The sequence below is a fragment of the Oncorhynchus clarkii genome, chromosome 25 (assembly GCF_045791955.1).
Source record: "Oncorhynchus clarkii lewisi isolate Uvic-CL-2024 chromosome 25, UVic_Ocla_1.0, whole genome shotgun sequence".
NCBI classification, from domain to species: Eukaryota; Metazoa; Chordata; class Actinopteri; order Salmoniformes; family Salmonidae; genus Oncorhynchus; species Oncorhynchus clarkii.
The window spans coordinates 4871822-4889662 of record NC_092171.1 but is presented as its reverse complement, the minus strand read 5'-3'; the positions used below and the strand labels follow the sequence as shown (position 1 = coordinate 4889662).

At 41.3% G+C, this 17841-nt stretch overlaps 1 protein-coding gene across 1 annotated transcript in view; it reads right to left on the bottom strand.

Annotated features, from left to right (window-relative positions):
* The window catches only part of LOC139383484 (MAM domain-containing glycosylphosphatidylinositol anchor protein 1-like), a 297322-nt gene that overhangs the window by 24120 nt on the left and 255361 nt on the right, over positions 1 to 17841 (bottom strand). The window lies entirely within an intron of this gene.

The following is a 17841-nucleotide window of genomic DNA, read 5'->3' as shown; positions in this document are numbered from 1 at the left end:
TGCTAATATATGCATATTATTATTACTATTGGATAGAAAACACTCTGAAGTTTCTAAAACTGTTTGAATGATGTCTGTGAGTATAACATATCAAAATCTACTAATACTATGCATATATTAGCAACTGGGACTGAGTAGCAGGCATTTTACTCTGGGCACGCTTTTCATTCAAACGTGAAAATGCTGCCCCCTATCCCAAACAGGTTAATGCTCCCCACCCACTTCACAGGAGAGCCATTTTGTCTTCTCAATTGCCATCTTTCATGTGCCTTAATAACAAACTTGTATGCCATCTGTAAATACGAATACAATTGTAAAATTACGAGCTTAGCACCCGATGTCACAGGAAGGCCAAAAAGATAATCAAGGACAACAACCACCCGAGCAACTGCCTGTTCACACCACTACCATCCAGAAGGCGAGTTCAGTACAAGTGCATCAAAGCCGAGAGACTGAAAAACCGCTTGTGAGAGGCTGCCATTTTAATAATGTTTACCTATCTTACATTACTTGTTTTCTGTATATACTGGTTGGGATGGTGTTCTTCGGCTTGCAAGCCTCCCCCTTTTGCCTCCAAACATAACGATGGTCATTATGGCCTAACAGTTCTATTTTTGTTTCATCAGACCAGAGGAAATTTCTCCAAAAAGTACGATCTTTGTCCCCATGTGCAGTTGCAAACCGTAGTCTGGCTTTTTTTATGGAAGTTTTGGATCAGTGGCTTCTTCCTTGCTGAGCGGCCTTTCAGGTTATGTACATATAGGACTCGTTTTACTGTGGATATAGATACTTTTGAACCTGTTTCCTCCAGCATCTTCAGAAGGTCCTTTGCTTTTGTTTTGGGATTGATTGGCACTTTTCACACCAAAGTGTCTCTAGGAGACAGAAATCGTCTCCTTCCTGAGCGGTATGACGGCTGCGTGGTCTCATGTTGTTTATGATTGCGTACTATTGTTTGTACAGATGAACGTGGTACCTTCAGGAATTTGGAAATTGCTATTCAGACCCTTTGCTATGAGACTAAAAATTGAGCTCAGTTGAATCCTGTTTCCATTGATCATCCTTGAGATGTTTCTACAACTTGATTGGAGTACACCTGTGGTATATTCAACTAATTGGACATGATTTGGAAAGGCACACACCTGTCTATATAAGGTTGACAGTGCATTTCAGGTTGACAGTGCATTTCAGAGCAAAAACTAAGCCATGATGTCAAAGGAATTAGCCGTATAGCTCCGTGACAGGATTGTGTCGAGGCACAGATCTGGGGAAGAGTACCAAAACATTTCTGCAGTATTGAAGGTCCCCAAGAACACAGTGGCCTCCATCATTCTTAAATGGTATCAAGAATACGCATATCCTTGCTTCAGGTCCTGAGCAACAGGCAGTTAGATTTGGGTACGTCATTTTAGTTGAAAATATAAAAAAGGGTCAGATCCTTAAGTTATGAGATCCTCTCTAAGCTTAAAACCTGTTATGGCTGCAATCCCGGTATCGGGATCGATATGACAACTGCCAGTGAAAATAGACGGCGCCAAATTTGAACCACAGAAATCTCATAATTACAATTCCTAAAACATATGTTAAAGCAATTCTCGTTGTTAATCCCACCAAAGTGTTCGATTTCAAATAGGCTTTTCAGCGAAAGCACTACAAACGATTATGTTAGGTCTCCGCCAAACCACAATAAGCACAGCCATTTTCCAGCAAAATATAACATTCACAAAAAGCATAAATAAAAATAAAACTAATCACTAATCTTGAATTATCTTCATCAGATGACACTCATAGGACTTCATGTTACACAATACATGCATGTTTTGTTTGATAAAGTTCATATTTATATAAAAAAATTGGAGTTTACATTGGCGCGTTAGATTCACTAGTTCCAAAACATCAAGTGATTTTGCATAGCCACATTGTTTCAACAGAAATACTCATCATAAATGTAGATGATAATACAAGTTATACACATGGAATTATAGATATACCTCTCCTTAATGTAACCGCTGTGTCAGATTTCAAAAAAAGTTCACGGAAAAAGCAACCCATGCAATAATCTCAGACGGCGCTCAGAACAGTAGCCAAATTAGCCTCCATGTTGGAGTCAACAGAAACCAGAAAATACATGATAAATGTTTCCTTACCTTTGATGAACTTCATCAGAATGCAGATCTAGAAATCCCAGGTCCACAATAAATGCTTGATTTGTTAAAAAATGTCTGTTATTTATGTCCAATTAGCTACTTTGGTTAGCGCGTTTGGTAAACAATTCTAAAGTCACAAAGCGGGTCCACTATAACGTGACGAATTGTCCAAAAGTTCCATAACAGTCTGTAGAAACATGTCAAACGATGTACTGAATCAATCTTTAGAATGTTGTTTACATTTATCTTGAATAACGTTCCAAACGGAGAATTATAATTACTTCAGATGAGCGGTGGAACGTAAGTCCTTCCCCTGTGAATGCGCCTGGTGAAAGCATGGTCCACTCATGGCTGTGGTGACTATTTCCTGTGTCAATCGACCTCCATTCACATTAGAGTCATCAGACAAAGTTCTATTGACTGCTGACATATAGTGGAAGGCGTAGGAAGTGAGAACTCATCCACATCCCGGTGTAATTTCAATGAGACCTTGGTTGAAAATCTGCCACAAAAAACAGGAAGTGGAATTCTCAGGTTTTTGCCTGCTATATGAGTTCTGTTATACTCACATACATAATTCAAACAGTTTTAGAAACTTCAGAGTGTTTTCTATCCAATACTAATAATAATAAGCACATATTAGCAACTATGACTGAGGAGCAGGCAGTTTGATAATGGCAGCTTTCATCCAAGCTACTCAATACTGCCCCTGCAGCCATAAAAAGTTAACAGGAATGTGGTTCAGAATACCACCCCATTGGCATTTCTGTATATTCTGTAGATGTTATAACCATGTATTGCTCCCACTGCATCATCAAAGGTAATGTCTAAGTGAGTTTCAGGGATAGTCAGAATATGAATGCCACATGGTACAAGTAAATTATTGACTTCATGAACCTTGTTTCTTAGTCCACATATGTTAATATGGGCTACCTTCAGCACTTTTCTGGGTTGCTTGACTGTTTTTAATGCTTTACTGGGAAGCTTACCAGAAGTAGACTTGCTCATGTTATGTACACTACCGTTCAAAAGTTTGGGGTCACATAGAAATGTCCTTGTTTTAGAAAGAAAAGCACATTTTTTGTCCATTAAAATAACATCAAATTGATCAGAAATACAGTGTAGACATTGTTAATGTTGTAAATGACTATTGTAGCTGGCAACGGCAGATTTTTTATGGAATATCTACATCCATGTACAGAGTAGAGGTCGACCAATTATGATTTTTCAACGCCGATACCGATTATTGGAGGACCAAAAAAAGCAGATACTGATTAAACTGACAATTTTTTAAAAATTGATTCGTAATAATGGCAATTACAACAATACTGAATGAACACTTATTTTACCTTAATATAATACATCAATAAAATCAATTTAGCCTCAAATAAATAATGAAACATGTTCAATTTGGTTTAAATAATGCAAAAACAAAGTGTTGGAGAAGAAAGTAAAAGTGCAATATGTGCCATGTCAGAAAGCTAACGTTTTAATGGAGTTAATTCACCTAGAGGAATGGCCTGTATGGTAAAGCTGTTCATGATAGCAGGAATGCCAGATAATGACAATTGCATTTATCTGCACTATTTATATTCACAGGGTCCCCTTAAATCGAGGCTTCCTCCCTTTACAGTGGCAGGAGGAGACTTTTACTGTTTGGCCGGGTACAGTACTTATGGGAAATATATAGGGGAAGTTAGTACCTGCAATAGGACAGAGAATGTTACTACTGATGAGACTATGAGTGATCTGACAGGCTGGTTGAGCCCTGGGGATTTCAATAAGATAAAGTGGCCCAGGGCTGACATCTGGTGGTTGTGTGGGGGAATGATGTTATGGCTAAATTTACCTACAGATTGGACAGGCCTATGCGCTCCCGTGCATTGGGAATGCCTTTCACACTCATTCAACACCATGACATGAAGTTGGCCAAGCGGGAAAAAATAAGTACTCCATCTGGGTCTTTTGACAAGAGAGTATATATTGATAACATTGGGGTTCCACGGGGAGGTACAAAGCAAGCAAGAAATCAGATCTTAGCAGGATTAGAGTCAAGTATTTTCTGGTGGTTCACTCTCAATAAGAATGTGGACTGGATCAGTTATATTTATTATAATCAACAGGGCTTCATCAATTATATCTGAGATGCAATAAAAGGATTGGCAGCGCAGACTAAAGCGACCAGCCTGATGGCTTGGCAGAATAGAGTCGCATTAGATATGTTACTGGCTGAAAAGGGTGGGGGGTGTATTAGATTCTGAGCAGAATGTTGTAATTTCAACCCCCGATGACACAGCTCCGGATGGATCAGTGACCAAGGCCCTGGCTGGTTTAACCACCCTAGCTCACGAGCTGGCAGAAAACTCTGGGGTGGACACTTCTCTGACTAATTGGATTGACAGTTTGTTTGTAAAATGGAAAAATGTCATGGTCACCTTATTGTGGGCTACCTTCACCTGTGTGACTGTGTTCGTTTTGTGCGGATGATTCCAGTGTGAAAGGTTCTCTTTTCCAGGACTCTGGAGAAATCAATGAGACAACAGATGGTGAGATATGGACTGATTCCAAGCTCTGACCAGTGCAATGATGAATATATGCCTTAGACCTAGTAGATTAATGAATCCGGATCCTTCACATGTGAGGAACCTATAAGACCATTTTTGATGTTTAGAGATTTTAGGTTGTATCTTGTTTTGATGTTAGACTGTTTCTTTGATGAAGATTGTAACGAAAATCCTGATAAGAATTCTGATGTAGGCCTAAAACAGTCGGTGTGAATGCAAGTATTGGTTTCTGTTAGGTGGTTTTTTGATAACAAGAAATATTTCTAAGAAAAATAGATGTATGCCTTTTAATATTTTTAATAAAACTAGATGTGTGATTGGCTGTATAATATTTAATGTCTCGTTGATCGACTGTCTTTTAACCCAATGACCACTGATCGTCTTGAAATCTAGCTGGGTAGATAGCCAATGAGCAGAGGTAAACGGCAATATCCCATGATTCTTTGTTGTAAGACATACCTTTCCATTGAACGCTGGCGTAAGGACCGTTCTTTCGCCATTGCCAATTCCACCGCGAAGGAGCAAAGCTTATTACGCACGCAGTATTTCGGCGACTTGAATATTCAGCTGTTTATTTATCAAACATCATGGCGAATAAGTCAAGGAAAACTAATTCTAAGACTAGATATACGAATGTAGAAACAATTTTAGAGGAAATTCATCGTGAAATTGAGACAGATCTGCTTTTTTGAAGACTCCATTTTGAAGACTGAAACTGAGGCATATTTTTTGAACGGAGAGGACATTGTTTTGGACTGGTAAGTTGCTCTCATGCTAATGCCGTTGTTTGAAATTAATATAAAATATTATTTGTGATTGTTTTTACATTTTATTTGCAATATATAAAGATGTAATGAAATGGGTAAAGTATACGTTAGCTAGTCATTGTGAGTGAGGGTCTGTTTGTTTGTATGAGAACGACCATAGCCTATGTCTGTGTGTGTATATATATACTTTTGGCCCTTAGGCACATCCATGCCTGCACAAATATATTTGGGCAGATGAAAACTTGTGGCAAGAGCAGAAGGGACAGGGCTTGGTGCAGTGGTGCTGTAGCCAGCAAGCTCCTTGATGCTCCCGCTAATGTAGACTGATTGGAGGACGCATGCTGGCTGTGTTGAGATGTATGGGTTTGCATTCTACACAATACCATTTTATATAAAATTAAATGGGTAAAGTACACTTTAGCTAGTCATTGTGAGTGAGGGTCTGTGGCCCTTAGGCACATCTATGCCTGCACAAATATATTTGGGCAGATGAACACTTGTGGCAGGAGCAGAAGGGACAGTGCTTGGTGCTGTAGCCAGCAAGCTCCTTGATGCTCCCTCTAATGTAGACTGATTGGAGGAAGCATGCTGGCTGTGGTGAGATGTATGGGTTTGCATTCTACACAATGCCATTTTATATAAAATGGGTTTGCATTCTACACAATACCATTTTATATGAAATGGTATATATATATATAAATGGTGTGTATATATATATATATACACACACACACAGACAAAGCTATGGTCGTTCTCATACAAACAAACAGACCCTCACTCACAATGACTAGCTAACGTGTACTTTACCCATTTCATTTTATATAAAATTAGCGGGAGCATCAAGGAGCTTGCTGGCTACAGCACCACTGCACCAAGCCCTGTCCCTTCTGCTCCTGCCACAAGTGTTCATCTGCCCAAATATATTTGTGCAGGCATGGATGTGCCTAAGGGCCAAAAGGGCACAGCATGGAGGCGTTGCTGTGTTGTTTGCAAGATGAATTCTCCCATCACATGCACCACATGCTCAGTGACCCTCTGCTTTACATCAGAAAGAGACTGCTATGGCATCTGGCATCAGCAGCAGAATATTGTCTAGAGTTTTGGCAAAGTTGGTGGGGTTATATGGCAAAGTGGGTGGGGGCTAGGGTCAGTATGTTATATCTGGAGTACTTTTCCTGTCTTATCCGGTGTCTTGTGTGAATTTAAGTCTGCTCTCTCTTTCTCTCCTTCTTTCTCTCGGAGGACCTGAGCCCTTGGACCATGCTTCAGGACTACCTGCCATAATGACTCCTTGCTGTCCACAGTCCACCCGGCCTTGCTGCTGTTCCAGTTTCAACTGTTCTACCTGCGGCTATTGAACCCTAAACTGTTCATTTTTACTCTTGAGGTGCTGTCCTGTTGCACCCTCTACAACCACTGTGATCTCCACCCGGCACAGCCAGAAGAGGACTGGCCACCCCTCATAGCCTGGTTCCTCTCTAGGTTTCTTCCTGGGTTTTTTCCTTTCTAGGGAGTTTTTCCTAGCCACTGTGCTTCTACACCTGCATTGCTTGCTGTTTGGGGTTTTAGGCTGGGGCTATATAAATAGATTTGATTTGATAGAGGACTGAGGGTCTTCCAAATCTTAAAAGTGTGTAAATAGTTACCCATGTTATTTAGTAAATGTGTATATACAGTGCCTTGCGAAAGTATTCGGCCCCCTTGAACTTTGCGACCTTTTGCCACATTTCAGGCTTCAAACATAAAGATATAAAACTGTATTTTTTTGTGAAGAATCAACAACAAGTGAGACACAATCATGAAGTGGAACGACATTTATTGGATATTTCAAACTTTTTTAACAATTCAAAAACTGAAAAATTGGGCGTGCAAAATTATTCAGCCCCCTTAAGTTAATACTTTGTAGCGCCACCTTTTGCTGCGATTACAGCTGTAAGTCGCTTGAGGTATGTCTCTATCAGTTTTGCACATCGAGAGACTGAAATTTCTTCCCATTCCTCCTTGCAAAACAGCTCAAGCTCAGTGAGGTTGGATGGAGAGCATTTGTGAACAGCAGTTTTCAGTTCTTTCCACAGATTCTCGATTGGATTCAGGTCTGGACTTTGACTTGGCCATTCTAACACCTGGATATGTTTATTTTTGAACCATTCCATTGTAGATTTTGCTTTATGTTTTGGATCATTGTCTTGTTGGAAGACATCTCCATCCCAGTCTCAGGTCTTTTGCAGACTCCATCAGGTTTTCTTCCAGAATGGTCCTGTATTTGGCTCCACCCATCTTCCCATCAATTTTAACCATCTTCCCTGTCCCTGCTGAAGAAAAGCAGGCCCAAACCATGATGCTGCCACCACCATGTTTGACAGTGGGGATGGTGTGTTCAGCTGTGTTGCTTTTACGCCAAACATAACGTTTTGTATAGTTGCCAAAAAGTTCAATTTTGGTTTCATCTGACCAGAGCACCTTCTTCTACATGTTTGGTGCGTCTCCCAGGTGGCTTGTGGCAAACTTTAAACAACACTTTTTATGGATAGCTTTAAGAAATGGCTTTCTTCTTGCTACTCTTCCATAAAGGCCAGATTTGTGCAATATACGACTGATTGTTGTCCTATGGACAGAGTCTCCCACCTCAGCTGTAGATCTCTGCAGTTCATCCAGAGTGATCATGGGCCTCTTGGCTGCATCTCTGATCAGTCTTCTCCTTGTATGAGCTGAAAGTTTAGAGGGACAGCCAGGTCTTGGTAGATTTGCAGTAGTCTGATACTCCTTCCATTTCAATATTATCGCTTGCATAGTGCTCCTTGGGATGTTTAAAGCTTGGGAAATCTTTTTGTATCCAAATCCGGCTTTAAACTTCTTCACAACAGTATCTCGGACCTGCCTGGTGTGTTCCTTGTTCTTCATGATGCTCTCTGCGCTTTTAACGGACCTCTGAGACTATCACAGTGCAGGTGCATTTATACGGAGACTTGATTACACACAGGTGGATTGTATTTATCATCATTAGTCATTTAGGTCAACATTGGATCATTCAGAGATCCTCACTGAACTCCTGGAGAGAGTTTGCTGCACTGAAAGTAAAGGGGCTGAATAATTTTGCACGCCCAATTTTTCAGTTTTTGATTTGTTAAAAAAGTTTGAAATATCCAATAAATGTCGTTCCACTTCATGATTGTGTCCCACTTGTTGTTGATTCTTCACAAAAAAATACAGTTTTATATCTTTATGTTTGAAGCCTGAAATGTGGCAAAAGGTCGCAAAGTTCAAGGGGGCCGAATACTTTCGCAAGGCACTGTATATTTATTTTTATCAATAATTCTTTTTTTCCCCAATTTTTTTTTCCATTTATTTTTCTTTAAAAATTTTTTTTTTTTTTGGGGGGGGGTGTGTTAGAATACCATTTTGGTATTTTGTATATGGTTATTTGTTTCATAATGTATACCTTCACCAATTTGGCCACTTGGGTACATTTGGGCTACTTGTGTGGGACACCTGTATGACTTCATGATAAATGTCATGTAGCACACTCATTTTGGAAGTTATCATTCTGAAACTTTGCACAAGCACTGTTGCCCTCTTATGTTTTTCACTGAAATTGTCCCCATCATCCTATCTGAGTGTTTGTTTTATCTTGTTCATTTTAAAGATGATGATATAAAAATAAAAAAAGTATGTTTTATTCATTGTTTTATCTAAAACAGATCTATTGTGTTATATTCTCCTACATTCAACTCACATTTACACAAACTTCAGAGTGTTGTCTTTTAAATGGTACCAAGAATATGTATATCCTTGGTTCTGTGCCTGAGCTACAGGCTGTTAGATTTGGGTATGTCTTCAGGCGGAAATTGCACAAAGTAGGGGGGGAGCTCTAAGAGTTTACAATTACTCGCTAATATTCAGTCTGGATATTAACGTAGACAAGCTCAGTGCAAGAGTCTCTTTCCAGAGAGACATCAGGGATTGTAACATACTCTGTTTCATGGAAACATGGCTCTCTCGGGATATACTGTCTGGGTCCGTACAGCAAGTTGAGTTCTCAGTTCATCACGCAGACAGGAATAAATATCTCTCTGGGAAGAAGAAGGGCGTGGGTGTATGGTTCATGATTAATAACTCATGGTGTGATTGTGATAACACAGGAACTCAAGTCCTTTTGTTCACCCGACCTGGAATACCTCACAATCAAATGCCAACCGTATTACCGCCCAAGACGATTCTCTTCGGTTATAGTGACAGCTGTGTATATTCCACGTACACCAACATTTTGTTTCCAGACAAGCTAAACACCTTCTTCGCCCGCTTTGAGGATAACACAGTTCCACCGACGTGGCCCGCTAGCAAGGACTGTGGTCTCTCCTTCTCCGTGACCGATGTGAGTAAGACATTTAAGCATGTTAACCCTCTCAAGGCTGCCGGCCCAAACTGCATCCCTAGCCGCGTCTTCAGAGCGTGCGCAGACCAGCTGGCTGGAGTGTTTACAGACATGTTCAATCTCTCCCTATCTCAGTCTACTGTCCCACATGCTTCAAGATGGCCACCATTGTTCCAGTACCCAAGAAAGCAAAGGTAACTGAACTAAATGACTATCGCCCCGTAACACTCACTTCTGACATCATGAAGTGCTTTGAGAGACTAGTAAACGATCATATCACCTCTATTTTACCTGACACCCTAGAACCACATCAATTTTCTTACCGCCCCAATAGATTCACAGACAATGCAATCGCCATCGCACTGCACGCTGCCCTGTCCCATCTGCACAAGAAGAATATCTATGTAAGGATGCTGTTCATTGACTATAGCTCAGCATAGTACCCTCCAAGCTTGGGGCCCTGGGTCTGAACCCCGCCCTGTGCAACTGGGTCCTGGACTTCCTTACGGGCCACCACCAGGTGGTGAAGGTAGGAAGCAACAGCTTCACTTTGATGATCCTCAACAATGGGGCCCCACAAGGGTGTGTGCTCAGCCCCCTTCTGTACTCCCTGTTCACCCATGACTGCGTGGCCACACACGCCTCCAAATCAATCATCAAGTTTGCAGACGACACAACAGTAGTAGGCTTGATTAGCAACAATGACGAGACCGCCTACAGGGAGGAGGTGAGGGCCCTGGCAGTGTGGTGTCTGGAAAATAACCTCTCATGCAACATCAACAAAACAAAGGAGCTGATCGTGGACTTCATGAAACAGGGAGGGAGCACCCCCCTATCCACATCGACGGGACCACAGTGGAGAAGGTGGAAAGCTTCAAGTTCCTCGGCGTACAAACTGAAATGGTCCACCCGCACAGACGGTGTGGTGAAAAAGGCGCAACAGCGCCTCTTCAACCTCAGGAAGCTGAAGAACTTTGGCTCGGCACCTAAAACCCTCACAACATTTACAGATTAAGAGCATCCTGTCAGGCTGTATCACCACCTGGTATGGCAACTGCACCGCCCAAGCTAGAAATATAAGCATTTCTCTACACGCACAATAACATCTGCTAAACACATGTATGTGACCAATACAATTTGTTTTGATTTTGATGTTCTGTATAAATGGATGAGGAAAATTGCTGTATTTACTTAAATTAGTTAAGAGAATATAATGTAACCATTGGTGTATTACAATTTGATTTAAGGGGATGTCACCCTCTCTTTGTAATAATCCCGCCTCCTGAATCCAAGTATTTGACGTGGGGGAGGGGACCAGTAACTTTATAATCAAACTTTATCAATGTAGAAGCAGTCATTTGTCATACTTTGATCTGGTTTTATCCAAATATCGTCACATTTCATGAAAAACATGATTTTTGACTGTTGACCTTTAAAGTTGAACCCCTCCCATGGTGGTTGGTTGTTGGAGTGTGTCTGAAAACCAAGTGTGACTTAGCATGTTCAGTTAACTTTGACCTATCCTGGCATGTTGGTCTGATAAGTGTCTGATTGATAACTCCATTAAAAAACTGAGATCCTCAGGACCGGTAAGTACCAATCCAATGCTTTTGAATGCATGGGGTTACTGAATAAGTACACACTTTTGGAGAAGTGTGGAGACTTCAATTCAGTACTCACTCACTCACTGGCTGAATCCCAGTGGCTGAATCTCAAATCTCTCCCTAATCAACTCATCATCAAGCTTTGATTAGCTTTGATTATTTGAATCAGCTGTCTAGTGCAAGGCTAAAACCAAAACTTCCACCCAGGGGGGCCCCAGGACTGAGTTTGGAAAACCCTGGGGTAGGGGCTAATTAGCCCAGGGTTTCCTAAACTCGGTCCTCGGGATTCCAAGGGGTGCACGTTTTGTCTTTTTGCCCTAGCCCTACACAGCTGATTGAAATAATCAACTAATCATCGAGCTTTGATCATTTCAATCAGCTGTGTAGTGTCAGGGGAAAAAACTAAACATGCACCCCTTGGGGTGCAGAGGACCGAGTTTGGGAGAGGCTGAATTAGACCCTTCGACAACCACGTTGGCCAAAGCCGGCAAGGCTGCATGCGTCAGAGCGAAGTGCTATCCCGACACCGCGGTATGTTTGAAATTTGGCCAATTTGATAAAAAAGTATTGAGAGGTTTGCCTAATTATATGTCACTTGCATTTATTTGATTTTGAGACTTGACATATGTAACAGATGAAATAACTCCCAAATGAAATGTTTAACTGTTACTGAGGTTAATATCTTGTAAAACAACAGGGGGATTTGTTAGTGTGAATTTCATGTTCATTTTATTATTATTTAAAAGTGAAACATCATTCAAGTCACGAGTGTGTCCCATAGTTGATGGGTTTATTGATCCCCTCGCCACTCTCTGGAAGTTACCCTCTGAGTTTCGTCAGCAACACGTGAAAATGCAGGGCCCTCTGAGCGACTTGGTAGAGGAGAGGATTCACAGATTCACTCACTGCCTCCCTCTATCAGGTTTCAGATAAGACCCAAGTGCAGACTGTGTTGAAGTAACAATGTTTATTGCAACAACAGCGGCAGGCAAACGACAGGTCAAGGCAGGCAGGGGTCGATAATCCAGATTAGTGGGGCTAAGGTACAGGACGGCAGGTAGGCCCAGGGTCAGTTCAGGCAGAGGTTGGTAATCCAGAGCAAGGGCAAAGGCACAGGACGGCAGGCAGACTCAGAGTCAGGACAGGCAAGTGTCAAAACCAGGAGGACTAGAAAAAAAAGAGACTGGGGAAAAGCAGGAGCTGAGACAAAACGCTGGTTGACTTGAACAAACAAGACAAACTGGCCCAGACAGACAGAAAACGCAGATATAAATACCCAGGGGATAAGTGGGTAAAATGGGTGACTTCTCGAGGGGGGTGGAAACAGGTGAAACAGATCAGGCCGTGACACCCTCACTCACTCATCCTCTGTCTGTCTGTCTTTCTCCCTCTATCCTCACCTCACTCTCCCTCTTAATTACCCATAAGCCATGTTTCTGTGTCTCCCGCAACCTCATTTTCCCTCTTTGGGATCAGCGGCAGCATTAAACAACATTTAATGAGCTTTGGATCCATTAAAACAATTGTACAGATCTGGTTAGCCCAGAGAGAGAGAAAGAGAGACAGCCGCAGGACTGCCGAGGAATCATCACAATGTTTATCACTTTTTGTTAATCACCGCTTCTAAAATAGAGGGAGAGATGGAGGGGATGGAGAGAGAAGTGTGGAGAAAGAAAGAGGGAGAAGGAAGGACAAACAGGACTAGGAATTGGAGAGAAAGATGGAAAAGGAAAGAAAACCATGAGAGGGAGAAAGAAAGCGAGAAAGAGAGCCTAGTTGCTATAGTGACACTAACTCTGACACTCCCTCACCCCACTCCTTCCACCCCAGGAGCTGAATCGTTGCATTCCTCCAGCAGTTGTCAACACTATTAAGAGTCACTCAATTTGTTATCTAGCACTTCAGTTCCTGAGAAATGGGTTTTCCACAGATGAAATGCAGAATTGTTGTTATTATCATTAGCCATGTTGCATGCGGCTCGACACAGGCCTCATGGGATTGCATATTCCTGCTGCCTGAAGGACACAGAAGATATAAATAGAACAGAGTAGCGATTATGAATATATATGGCCATCTCTCTCTTATGCTGAAATACTGTATATCATGGGATATCGTGACAAAGATTGAATAGGAGTGGGAGATTGGCACGGCACCAGCTTTTGTAACCTCTCTTACCATGTGAATGGGGTGTCTGGCCACACAATACTGTAGTCCACTGGCAGCTTGCCCTGTTCTAACTTGTTATAATAATGCGTATCTTTACATTTTTGTCATTTAGCAGACACTCTTATCCAGAGTGCATGCATTTTCATACTTTTTTGAACTGGTCCCCCATGGGAATCAAAACCGCAACCCTGGCATGCAAGCGTCATGCTGTACCGACTGAGCCAAACAGGACCTTTCTTCCTGTTGCCTTTGAACTTATTAACAAGGCCAGTAAAGAAGAAGTGTCAAGTTTCTCAGACGTTTTCAGACTTAGTAGTCATACCAAGCGCTACGTAATGAGCTGTAATCAGCAATCAAGGCCAGTATTCAATCCGAACTGCTGAAGATCCTCCATCTCAGCAGTGTTTACTTTGAATGCAGCAAAGGTGGGACCAAGTCACTATTATTCGAGTCACAAGGTTTGTGTCTGAAGGCGAGTCACAAGTTTTCAATTCAAGTCTCATGTCAAGTAAAAAAAAGAAACTACACATGCAAAGACTTGTTTAACTACACATCTTGTCTATTACCTATGACCAGACAGCCCTTTCCATTTATTTTATTTGAACACATTTTGATTAGCAAATGTAATTGTAAAATAGGGACCTTGTATCAGTTGTAAGTGCTCAGAGTGTAGATTTATTTACAGGTCTTGGTGATCCAATGGTGAAAGCATCATATCACACAAAATATACAAGTAGATTTAACAAATATACTCAAGAAATAGCAGGAAAAGAAATAGCTTGTCCTTTCTGAACGAAAACAGGTCGAGGGCAAAACTGTACAGACTCCCCTTGAGAAACCAAACCGAGTCTGTCTAACAGGAGCTCAAACAGGTAGGACCCCAGGACCATACAATTACCCAATTTGCAATTACAACTGATAAACTGGTTCTACAATGTAAAAAGCCATTTCCACATCCATTGCTACATTGGTGCATTCATCTTAATTAGACTTAATGACTATTCATGATATTTCAACACCATTAATACATGGAACAAAGTTCAAAGTTCTAACTCAAAAGCGTGGAGCGCAGCCTTTTCAATGTGAACTGAGACGAGTGCTCCCTTATGATGCACTACAAAAATGACAGGGACATACATAGGACACAGACACACGGAACTTGAAGATTACCCGGGAAATATGAACAAAGGAAACAATTCATTGAATTAAATAAACACAACTTCTACTTGCAAACATTCATGTGCATGAATAAACATCGCACCCACTCAGAGCAGGGTAAGACATGGTTGGCTAAATTAAAATGTATCGTGGCCCACCAAACATGAAATTAAATCAAATTTAATTTATCACATGTGCTGAATAGAACAGGTTAAGCCTTTAACCAACAAGGCAGTTTAAGAAAAATAAGTATTAAGTAAAACATAGTGGGGCAAAAAAGTATTTAGTCAGCCATGTGATTTTCTGGATTTCTTTTCTCATTTTGTCTGTCATAGTTGAAGTGTACCTATGATGAAAATTAAAGGCCTCTCTCATCTTTTTAAGTGGGAGAACTTGCACAATTGGTGGCTGACTAAATACTTTTTTTGCCCCACTATATATACATGATATTGGAAATACTGTTAGCACCTATAACATTCATCTCTACGCAGCTGACACAGTTATTCATTCCTGCTCCTCTTCAGTGCTGCAGAACATTCAAGACCTTCAGCATGGTTTTGACTCAATCCCAAAATCACTTTCTGATCTTAAATGATGTTAAATGCAAATAAAACTAAGTTTATGCTGTTCTCTAGGTATCGTAATGTTTACCCTAGGGACTTGCGTATTTGCACTCCAATTGGAGCCCAAATTGAGCAAGTTTCTCACGACAAGTACTTGGGTATCTGGATTGATGACAAGTTGCCTTTTAAAACACAAATTGAAAACTTGACAAAGCTAAGATCTATGATTGTTTTTTATATAGAAATAAATCCTGGTTCAGTTCTGAAAATAGAAGGAAGATTGTTCTCCGTGAAATTAGCTATTCAGACATTATTTATGTGCATGTGGCAGCCTCTGTTTATTCCATTCAGCAATACTTTTTATCACCGGGGACGATTTTAGGACTCTTATGCGTGGAACAATACACATAATTCATGCAATTAGATATTCGGTTGCCTTTCAGGCTTTTATGTTACAGAATGCAATTGCTTTTCTTAAATATGTTTAATGTTGTGTATAATGTGTTTTATTATAGTGCGTTTAATTTGTCATGTTTATGTAGGGCTGTTGTGTTTTATTTATGTATTAGGTTTTATTTGTAAACGTATACAGGGCTCTCTGGCAAAATAGTTGTATCTCAATGTGACTCCCAGTTTAAATAAAGGTGAATAATAATAATTCTAAGAGTGTAGGGGAATTCCCTCTAAAATAAGGGCCGGGATTAATGGACTACTGTCTCTCCACTTCCATTTTGAACAGCTGATCTTCCTTGTCTTCTAGGGTCATGGCAGTCTGACTTAAAGAGTCAGCCCTTATTAAAAAAGCATTACTCTTGAGAAGTGAGTCGATAATGCCTCGGCACGGAGGGAGGATATTTTGGTGTCTGGTCTGCCAATGGGCAGCCATTCAGAAGAGACCGAGGTAGTGCGGAAGGGAGAGAGATAGCAGGGAGGGAGGATATTTTGGTGTCTGGTCTGCCAACGGGCAGCCATTCAGAAGAGACCGAGGTAGTACGGAAGGGAGAGCGATAGCAGGGAGGGAGGATATTTTGGTGTCTGGTCTGCCAACGGGCAGCCATTCAGAAGAGACCGAGCTAGTGCGGAAGGGAGAGAGATAGCAGGGAGGGAGAATGAGAGAATAAGGAAAGGGAGAAATTGTGTTGAGTGGTCTGGGTGAGGGTTCGGGGGCAGACGGTGGGCAACGACTAATTAAACAATTTGAGAATGGAGGGAGGGATAAAGAGAGATCGACAGAGAGATTCAATGCCAATTAAAGATTTGCAGGACTGAGGAACTGGAAGCGAGGTGTGCATCCGTTAACAGAATTAAGAGGTTAAGAGGTTGTGATCGATTTGGGATCTAGGCATCGGTTTTACTCCTAAACTTCCCTACACAACAGATACAACCCCTCCTCTATAATATAATAGATTAGAATCACTTTATTTTCTGCAGAGTGAACACCTCTAACTACACCAATTAGAGTACCTGTAGAGTGATGGGGGGACAATGGTTCCAAGGGGAACACACAACACACACACACACACACACAGCTTTGTTTTAACACACTCAGATCCTCCACACTCATAAATCAGCAGGTCCAGGTTGTTGACATGGATGAAGTGTGCCACAAGATCTATGTACTCGATAAACCCGTCCGATAGCATGCGCTATGATGTACCACCTCCCCAGTGACTGATTGCATCATGCCCCCTTTTGTAAATCAACCAGCGACAACCCCTCTGCCCCCTTCTCGTACCACCACTACCTGCTTTTGAGGAGTACATACACATGCATGCAGGGACACACACCTGACAGACAGATGTCAAATACACCCTATGTCCTTATTGTCCCATCTATCTATGTCCTTATATGCCTATTGCCGTCTCCTGTCCAGTCCAAGTAAGACAATGATAAAGTAAGCATGCCCACTTTGTCTTGACTAGGGAGACTGTCTCACGGCAGCAGCAAGGGCTATGCCAGTCTGCCCTGTGTATGTGTGTGCACGTAAATTTGAACATTTGTCTGTGTGTATGTGTGTGTTTGTGCTGCGTGCGTATGTGTATGGTGTATGTCTGGCTATTTGCGTGCGTGCGTGTGTGTGTGTGTGTGTGTGTGTGTGTGTGTGTGTGTGTGTGTGTGTGTGTGTGTGTGTGCGTCCATGCATGTATATGTGTATGTGCATGTCTATGTACACTCAGGGGTTAAATTGGTACAGGTCCCCACAGGCACGAGACCCTGCACTTAAAAAAAGGTTTTTAATCTTTTTTTTAATGTTCACCAAAAATTACATACATGTATCCAAATCTAACTGCCGGTAGGCCAGGACCTGAAGTAAGGATATGCATATTCTTGACACCATTTGAAAGGAAACACTTTGAAGTTTGTGGAAATGTGAAATTAATGTAGGAGAATATAACACATTAGATCTGGTAAAAGATAATACAAAAAAAATGCATTTAAAACAATTTTGTACCATTTTGTTTGAAATGCAAGAGAAGGCCATAATGTATTATTCCAGCTC